This window comes from Callionymus lyra, chromosome 12 (assembly GCF_982586985.1).
Source record: "Callionymus lyra chromosome 12, fCalLyr1.hap1.1, whole genome shotgun sequence".
NCBI classification, from domain to species: Eukaryota; Metazoa; Chordata; class Actinopteri; order Syngnathiformes; family Callionymidae; genus Callionymus; species Callionymus lyra.
Window position 1 is genome coordinate 1973702 of NC_141829.1, and position 10857 is coordinate 1984558.

Below are 10857 nucleotides of genomic sequence, written 5' to 3' on the forward strand. Positions count from 1 at the left end.
TTATTGTTGGATGCATCATTGTTGGATGAATCATTGTTGGATGCATCATTGTTGGATGAATCATTGTTGGATGAATCATTGTTGGATGCATCATTGTTGGATGAATCATTGTTGGATGAATCATTGTTGGATGCATCATTGTTGGATGCATCATTGTTGGATGAATCATTGTTGGATGAATCATTGTTGGATGAATCATTGTTGGATGAATCATTGTTGGATGAATCATTGTTGGATGAATCATTGTTGGATGCATCATTGTTGGATGAATCATTGTTGGATGAATCATTGTTGGATGAATCATTGTTGGATGCATCATTGTTGGATGCATCATTGTTGGATGAATCATTGTTGGATGAATCATTGTTGGATGAATCATTGTTGGATGAATCATTGTTGGATGAATCATTGTTGGATGCATCATTGTTGGATGAATCATTGTTGGATGAATCATTGTTGGATGAATCATTGTTGGATGCATCATTGTTGGATGAATCATTGTTGGATGAATCATTGTTGGATGAATCATTGTTGGATGCATCATTGTTGGATGCATCATTGTTGGATGAATCATTGTTGAATCATTGTTGGATGAATCATTGTTGGATGAATCATTGTTGGATGAATCATTGTTGGATGAATCATTGTTGGATGAATCATTGTTGGATGAATCATTGGTGGATGAATCATTGTTGGATGAATCATTGTTGGATGAATCATTGTTGGATGAATCATTGTTGGATGAATCATTGTTGGATGAATCATTGTTGGATGAATCATTGGTGGATGAATCATTGTTGGATGAATCATTGTTGGATGAATCATTGTTGGATGCATCATTGTTGGATGAATCATTGTTGGATGCATCATTGTTGGATGAATCATTGTTGGATGAATCATTGTTGGATGCATCTTTGTTGGATGAATCATTGTTGGATGAATCATTGGTGGATGAATCATTGTTGGATGAATCATTGTTGGATGAATCATTGTTGGATGAATCATTGTTGGATGCATCTTTGTTGGATGAATCATTGTTGGATGAATCATTGGTGGATGAATCATTGTTGGATGAATCATTGTTGGATGAATCATTGTTGGATGAATCATGGTTGGATGAATCATTGTTGGATGAATCATTGTTGGATGAATCATTGTTGGATGAATCATTGTTGGATGAATCATTGGTGGATGAATCATTGTTGGATGAATCATTGTTGGATGAATCATTGTTGGATGCATCATTGTTGGATGAATCATTGTTGGATGCATCATTGTTGGATGAATCATTGTTGGATGCATCATTGTTGGATGAATCATTGTTGGATGCATCATTGTTGGATGAATCATTGTTGGATGCATCATTGTTGGATGAATCATTGTTGGATGCATCATTGTTGGATGAATCATTGTTGGATGAATCATTGTTGGATGCATCATTGTTGGATGAATCATTGTTGGATGCATCATTGTTGGATGAATCATTGTTGGATGCATCATTGTTGGATGCATCATTGTTGGATGAATCATTGTTGGATGCATCATTGTTGGATGAATCATTGTTGGATGAATCATTGTTGGATGCATCATTGTTGGATGAATCATTGTTGGATGCATCATTGTTGGATGCATCATTGTTGGATGAATCATTGTTGGATGCATCATTGTTGGATGCATCATTGTTGGATGAATCATTGTTGGATGCATCATTGTTGGATGCATCATTGTTGGATGCATCATTGTTGGATGAATCATTGTTGGATGAATCATTGTTGGATGCATCATTGTTGGATGAATCATTGTTGGATGCATCATTGTTAAATGCATCATTGTTGGATGAATCATTGTTGGATGCATCATTGTTGGATGAATCATTGTTGGATGAATCATTGTTGGATGAATCATTGTTGGATGAATCATTGTTGGATGCATCATTGTTGGATGCATCATTGTTGGATGAATCATTGTTGGATGAATCATTGTTGGATGAATCATTGTTGGATGAATCATTGTTGGATGCATCATTGTTGGATGAATCATTGTTGGATGAATCATTGTTGGATGAATCATTGTTGGATGAATCATTGTTGGATGCATCATTGTTGGATGCATCATTGTTGGATGAATCATTGTTGGATGAATCATTGGTGGATGAATCATTGTTGGATGAATCATTGTTGGATGAATCATTGTTGGATGAATCATTGTTGGATGCATCATTGTTGGATGAATCATTGTTGAATGCATCATTGTTGGATGAATCATTGTTGGATGCATCATTGTTGGATGAATCATTGTTGGATGAATCATTGTTGGATGAATCATTGTTGGATGAATCATTGTTGGATGAATCATTGTTGGATGCATCATTGTTGGATGCATCATTGTTGGATGAATCATTGTTGGATGAATCATTGTTGGATGAATCATTGTTGGATGAATCATTGTTGGATGCATCATTGTTGGATGAATCATTGTTGGATGAATCATTGTTGGATGAATCATTGTTGGATGAATCATTGTTGGATGAATCATTGTTGGATGCATCATTGTTGGATGCATCATTGTTGGATGAATCATTGTTGGATGAATCATTGGTGGATGAATCATTGTTGGATGAATCATTGTTGGATGAATCATTGTTGGATGCATCATTGTTGGATGAATCATTGTTGGATGAATCATTGTTGGATGCATCATTGTTGGATGCATCATTGTTGGATGAATCATTGTTGGATGCATCATTGTTGGATGCATCATTGTTGGATGAATCATTGTTGGATGCATCATTGTTGGATGCATCATTGTTGGATGAATCATTGTTGGATGCATCATTGTTGGATGAATCATTGTTGGATGAATCATTGTTGGATGCATCATTGTTGGATGCATCATTGTTGGATGAATCATTGTTGGATGAATCATTGTTGGATGCATCATTGTTGGATGAATCATTGTTGGATGCATCATTGTTGGATGCATCATTGTTGGATGAATCATTGTTGGATGAATCATTGTTGGATGAATCATTGTTGGATGAATCATTGTTGGATGAATCATTGTTGGATGCATCATTGTTGGATGAATCATTGTTGGATGAATCATTGTTGGATGAATCATTGTTGGATGAATCATTGTTGGATGCATCATTGTTGGATGAATCATTGTTGGATGCATCATTGTTGGATGAATCATTGTTGGATGCATCATTGTTGGATGAATCATTGTTGGATGAATCATTGTTGGATGAATCATTGTTGGATGCATCATTGTTGGATGAATCATTGTTGGATGCATCATTGTTGGATGCATCATTGTTGGATGAATCATTGTTGGATGAATCATTGTTGGATGAATCATTGTTGGATGAATCATTGTTGGATGCATCATTGTTGGATGAATCATTGTTGGATGCATCATTGTTGGATGAATCATTGTTGGATGCATCATTGTTGGATGAATCATTGTTGGATGAATCATTGTTGGATGAATCATTGTTGGATGCATCATTGTTGGATGCATCAGGGACAACAGCGAAGACGAGTACAGAGTCTGATGCGTGACTTTGGACTGGAGTGAGAGGAACCACTTGCAGCTGAACACCTCAAAGACCAAGGAGCTGGTCTTGGACTTCAGGAGGTTCAGGACAAAGTCACGTCCGTGTCCATCAGAGGCGACGAGGTGGAGATAGTGGACAACTATAAGTACCTCGGTGTGTGGATGGACAGTAAACTGGTCTCGCAACACAGACCATGTATATAAGAAGGTTCAGAGTAGAAGTACTTTCTGAGGAGGCTTCCATCATTTAACATCTGCAAGAAGCTCCTCTGCATGTTCTACCAGTCTGTGGTGGCCAGTGTTCTATGCTGTGGTGTGTTGGGGTGGAAATGTGTCCAAGAGGAGGTCAACAGGTCAACAGGTCAACAGGTCAACAGGTCAACAGGTCAACAGGTCAACAGGTCAACAGGTTGATCAGGAGGGCTGGTTCTGTGGTTGGAATGAAGCTGGACTCACTGGTGACAGTTGCTGAGAAGAGATCACTGAACAAACTACTGTCCATCATGATGACATCATCCTCTGAACACTGTCATCAGTGAGCAGAGAAGCAGATGAAGCACGAATGCTCCTCCCATGATGCAACACTAATAGACTCAGGGACTCATTCATTCCTCGGGCTATTAAATTGTACAATTCTGAGTTCGGGGGCAGGAGTGGAGTGAAAGTATCTGGATGTTCTATGTTAGTCTTTGTATCCTTTGTCTTTGTTGTTTTTCTTTGATCTATGTTCTTTATCTTTATCTTTAGACTTAGATTGTGTCATCTTGTTCTTCCTCTTTATTTCTCCTTGTTCTTATTTTATTTTGATTTATTTTTTATTTTTATGAAAAATTGCTGTATTTTCTATGGCTATTGTAAAAAAACAATTTCCCAAAGGAGACCTGCTGTGGATCAATAAAGTTTTACCTTACCTTACCTTACCTTACTTCGATCTTTACTTAAATCTTTACTCAAATCTTTACTTCGATCTTTACTTAAATCTTTACTCAAATCTTTACTTCGATCTTTACTTAAATCTTTACTCAAATCTTTACTTCGATCTTTACTTTGATCTTTACTCAAAACTTGACTTTAATCTTTACTTTAATCTTTACTTCGATCTTTACTTCGATCTTTACTTCGATCTTTACTTCAATCTTTACTTAAATCTTTACTTCAATCTTTACTTAGATCTTTACTTCGATCTTTACTTCAATCTTTACTTCGATCTTTACTTAAATCTTTACTCAAATCTTTACTTCGATCTTTACTTCGATCTTTACTTCGATCTTTACTTAAATCTTTACTCAAATCTTTACTTCGATCTTTACTTCGATCTTTACTTCAATCTTTACTTCAATCTTTACTTAAATCTTTACTTCAATCTTTACTTCAATCTTTACTTAAATCTTTACTTAGATCTTTACTTCAATCTTTACTTCGATCTTTACTTCAATCTTTACTTCAATCTTTACTTAGATCTTTACTTCAATCTATACTTCGATCTTTACTTCAATCTTTACTTCGATCTTTACTTCAATCTTTACTTCAATTTTTACTTTAATCTTTACTTCAATCTTTACTACGATCTTTACTTCGATCTTTACTTCAATCTTTACTTAAATCTTTACTTAAATCTTTACTTCAATCTTTACTTCGATCTTTACTTCAATCTTTACTTCAATCTTTACTTCCATCTTTACTTCCATCTTTACTTCCATCTTTACTTCCATCTTTACTTCCATCTTTACTTCCATCTTTACTTCCATCTTTACTTCCATCTTTACGTCCATCTTTACTTCCATCTTTACTTCCATCTTTACTTCCATCTTTACTTCCATCTTTACTTCCATCTTTACTTCCATCTTTACTTCCATCTTTACTTCCATCTTTACTTCCATCTTTACTTCCATCTTTACTTCCATCTTTACTTCCATCTTTACTTCCATCTTTACTTCCATCTTTACTTCAATCTTTACTTCCATCTTTACTTCCATCTTTACGTCCATCTTTACTTCCATCTTTACTTCCATCTTTACTTCCATCTTTACTTCCATCTTTACTTCCATCTTTACTTCAATCTTTACTTCCATCTTTACTTCAATCTTTACTTCCATCTTTACTTCCATCTTTACTTCCATCTTTACTTCCATCTTTACTTCCATCTTTACTTCCATCTTTACGTTGTCGCCCCTACTAAGACTGTCCGCTGTTACCCTAATAATAAACCGTGGGTAACAAAGGAGGTCAAGGATGTCCTGAACAGGAAGAAAGTGTCTTTCAGGAGCAGAGACAGGGACGCCATGAGATCAGCTCAGCAGGAGGTGAAGCGATGTTTGAAGGAGGCGAAGGACACCTACAGGAGGAGGTTGGAGGAGAAGCTGAGCCGAGAAGAAAGAAGAGAGTCTGGGATGATGTTAAAACCATCACTGGACACAAGACCAGGTCCTCTCTGACTGCAGTGGACACGCTGGAGGAGGCAAATGGACTGAACAACTTTTTCAACAGGTTTGATCAGGTCACCTCACCCTCACTGCTGCCCGCCTCAGGACCTGCCCCACCTTCTTGTGCCCCCCCAGCTCCACAGAACCACTTCCCAGCTTCACCTCACTCCAGGTACAGGATGTACTTCGGAGGATTCGTCCAGGGAAGGCTGCTGGTCCTGATAAGGTGTCTGCTCGACTGCTAAAGACCTGCTGAACTAGCTGAGCCGCTCCAGCAGGTCTTCAACCTCAGTCTACGGCTGGAGAAAGTACCAACTCTGTGGAAGACTTCCTGTATCGTTCCAGTCCCTAAAAAGATCCGAGCGAGCTGAACGATTACAGACGGTGGCACTGACTTCACAGCTGATGAAGACACTGGAGCGGCGTGTCCTCAAACATCTCAGGCCACAAGTCCAGCACGTGCAAGACCCCACCTACTCCCACCTGGATAAAGGAAGCGGTTCAGTGAGGATCCTGTTCCTGGACTTTTCTAGTGCCTTCAACACCATCCAACCCACTCTGCTGCAGGACAAACTGACTAAGATGCATGTGGACCCTGGTCTGGTCTCCTGGATCACGGATTATCTTACTGATGGACCACAGTATGTCAGGCTGAAGGACATCACGTCTGACACTGTGGTGTGCAGTACAGGAGCACCTCAGGGGACAGTACTGGCCCCTCTCCTCTTCACCATCTACACTTCAGACCTTACAACTCAGAGCTGAGTCTCATCCAGAAGTATGCTGACGACTCTGCCATTGTTGGATGAATCATTGTTGGATGCATCATTGTTGGATGAATCATTGTTGGATGAATCATTGTTGGATGAATCATTGTTGGATGCATCATTGTTGGATGAATCATTGTTGGATGAATCATTGTTGGATGAATCATTGTTGGATGAATCATTGTTGGATGAATCATTGTTGGATGCATCATTGTTGGATGAATCATTGTTGGATGAATCATTGTTGGATGAATCATTGTTGGATGAATCATTGTTGGATGCATCATTGTTGGATGAATCATTGTTGGATGCATCATTGTTGGATGAATCATTGTTGGATGAATCATTGTTGGATGAATCATTGTTGGATGCATCATTGTTGGATGAATCATTGTTGGATGCATCATTGTTGGATGAATCATTGTTGGATGAATCATTGTTGGATGAATCATTGTTGGATGCATCATTGTTGGATGCATCATTGTTGGATGAATCATTGTTGGATGAATCATTGTTGGATGCATCATTGTTGGATGCATCATTGTTGGATGAATCATTGTTGGATGAATCATTGTTGGATGAATCATTGTTGGATGCATCATTGTTGGATGCATCATTGTTGGATGCATCATTGTTGGATGAATCATTGTTGGATGAATCATTGTTGGATGAATCATTGTTGGATGCATCATTGTTGGATGAATCATTGTTGGATGAATCATTGTTGGATGAATCATTGTTGGATGCATCATTGTTGGATGAATCATTGTTGGATGAATCATTGTTGGATGAATCATTGTTGGATGAATCATTGTTGGATGCATCATTGTTGGATGAATCATTGTTGGATGAATCATTGTTGGATGAATCATTGTTGGATGAATCATTGTTGGATGAATCATTGTTGGATGAATCATTGTTGGATGAATCATTGTTGGATGCATCATTGTTGGATGAATCATTGTTGGATGAATCATTGTTGGATGAATCATTGTTGGATGCATCATTGTTGGATGAATCATTGTTGGATGAATCATTGTTGGATGAATCATTGTTGGATGAATCATTGTTGGATGAATCATTGTTGGATGAATCATTGTTGGATGAATCATTGTTGGATGCATCATTGTTGGATGCATCATTGTTGGATGAATGATTGTTGGATGAATGATTGTTGGATGAATCATTGTTGGATGAATCATTGTTGGATGCATCATTGTTGGATGAATCATTGTTGGATGAATCATTGTTGGATGCATCATTGTTGGATGAATGATTGTTGGATGAATGATTGTTGGATGAATGATTGTTGGATGAATGATTGTTGGATGAATCATTGTTGGATGAATCATTGTTGGATGAATCATTGTTGGATGAATCATTGTTGGATGAATCATTGTTGGATGCATCATTGTTGGATGAATGATTGTTGGATGCATCATTGTTGGATGAATCATTGTTGGATGAATCATTGTTGGATGCATCATTGTTGGATGCATCATTGTTGGATGAATCATTGTTGGATGAATCATTGTTGGATGAATCATTGTTGGATGAATCATTGTTGGATGAATCATTGTTGGATGCATCATTGTTGGATGAATCATTGTTGGATGCATCATTGTTGGATGAATCATTGTTGGATGAATCATTGTTGGATGAATCATTGTTGGATGAATCATTGTTGGATGAATGATTGTTGGATGAATGATTGTTGGATGAATGATTGTTGGATGAATCATTGTTGGATGAATCATTGTTGGATGAATGATTGTTGGATGAATCATTGTTGGATGAATCATTGTTGGATGAATCATTGTTGGATGAATCATTGTTGGATGCATCATTGTTGGATGAATGATTGTTGGATGAATGATTGTTGGATGAATGATTGTTGGATGAATCATTGTTGGATGAATCATTGTTGGATGAATGATTGTTGGATGAATCATTGTTGGATGAATCATTGTTGGATGAATCATTGTTGGATGAATCATTGTTGGATGAATCATTGTTGGATGCATCATTGTTGGATGCATCATTGTTGGATGCATCATTGTTGGATGAATGATTGTTGGATGAATCATTGTTGGATGCATCATTGTTGGATGAATCATTGTTGGATGAATCATTGTTGGATGAATCATTGTTGGATGAATCATTGTTGGATGAATCATTGTTGGATGAATCATTGTTGGATGCATCATTGTTGGATGAATGATTGTTGGATGAATCATTGTTGGATGCATCATTGTTGGATGAATGATTGTTGGATGAATCATTGTTGGATGAATCATTGTTGGATGAATCATTGTTGGATGAATCATTGTTGGATGAATCATTGTTGGATGAATCATTGTTGGATGCATCATTGTTGGATGCATCATTGTTGGATGAATCATTGTTGGATGAATCATTGTTGGATGAATCATTGTTGGATGAATCATTGTTGGATGAATCATTGTTGGATGAATCATTGTTGGATGAATCATTGTTGGATGCATCATTGTTGGATGAATCATTGTTGGATTAATCATTGTTGGATGAATCATTGTTGGATGAATCATTGTTGGATGAATCATTGTTGGATGAATCATTGTTGGATGAATCATTGTTGGATGAATCATTGTTGGATGAATCATTGTTGGATGAATCATTGTTGGATGAATCATTGTTGGATGAATCATTGTTGGATGAATCATTGTTGGATGAATCATTGTTGGATGAATCATTGTTGGATGAATCATTGTTGGATGAATCATTGTTGGATGCATCATTGTTGGATGAATCATTGTTGGATTAATCATTGTTGGATGAATCATTGTTGGATGAATCATTGTTGGATGCATCATTGTTGGATGAATGATTGTTGGATGAATCATTGTTGGATGCATCATTGTTGGATGAATCATTGTTGGATGAATCATTGTTGGATGAATCATTGTTGGATGCATCATTGTTGGATGCATCATTGTTGGATGAATCATTGTTGGATGCATCATTGTTGGATGAATCATTGTTGGATGAATCATTGTTGGATGAATCATTGTTGGATGCATCATTGTTGGATGCATCATTGTTGGATGCATCATTGTTGGATGAATCATTGTTGGATGAATCATTGTTGGATGAATCATTGTTGGATGCATCATTGTTGGATGCATCATTGTTGGATGAATCATTGTTGGATGAATCATTGTTGGATGAATCATTGTTGGATGCATCATTGTTGGATGAATCATTGTTGGATGCATCATTGTTGGATGCATCATTGTTGGATGAATCATTGTTGGATGCATCAGAGACAACAGCGAAGACGAGTACAGAGTCTGATGCGTGACTTTGTGGACTGGAGTGAGAGGAACCACTTGAACACCTCAAAGACCAAGGAGCTGGTCTTGGACTTCAGGAGGTCCAGGACAAAGCCACGTCCGTGTCCATCAGAGGCGACGAGGTGGAGATAGTTGACAACTATAAGTACCTCGGTGTGTGGATGGACAGTAAACTGGTCTCGCAACACAGACCATGTATATAAGAAGGTTCAGAGTAGAAGTACTTTCTGAGGAGGCTTCCATAATTTAACATCTAGAAGCTCCTCTGCATGTTCTACCAGTCTGTGGTGGCCAGTGTCCTGTTCTATGCTGTGGTGTGTTGGGGTGGAAATGTGTCCAAGAGGAGGTCAACAGGTCAACAGGTCAACAGGTCAACAGGTCAACAGGTCAACAGGTCAACAGGTTGATCAGGAGGTCTGGCTCTGTGGTTGGAATGAAGCTGGACTCACTGGTGACATGAGAGGAGATCATTGAACAAACTACTGTCCATCATGATCATCATCCTCTGAACACTGTCATCAGTGAGCAGAGAAGCAGATGAAGCACGAATGCTCCTCCCATGATGCAACACTAATAGACTCAGGGACTCATTCATTCCTCGGGCTATTAAATTGTACAATTCTGAGTTCGGGGGCAGGAGTGGAGTGAAAGTATCTGGATGTTCTATGTTAGTCTTTGTATCCTTTGTCTTTGTTGTTTTTCTTTGATCTATGTTCTTTATCTTTATCTTTAGACTTAGATTGTGTCATCTTGTTCTTCCTCTTTATTTCTCCTTGT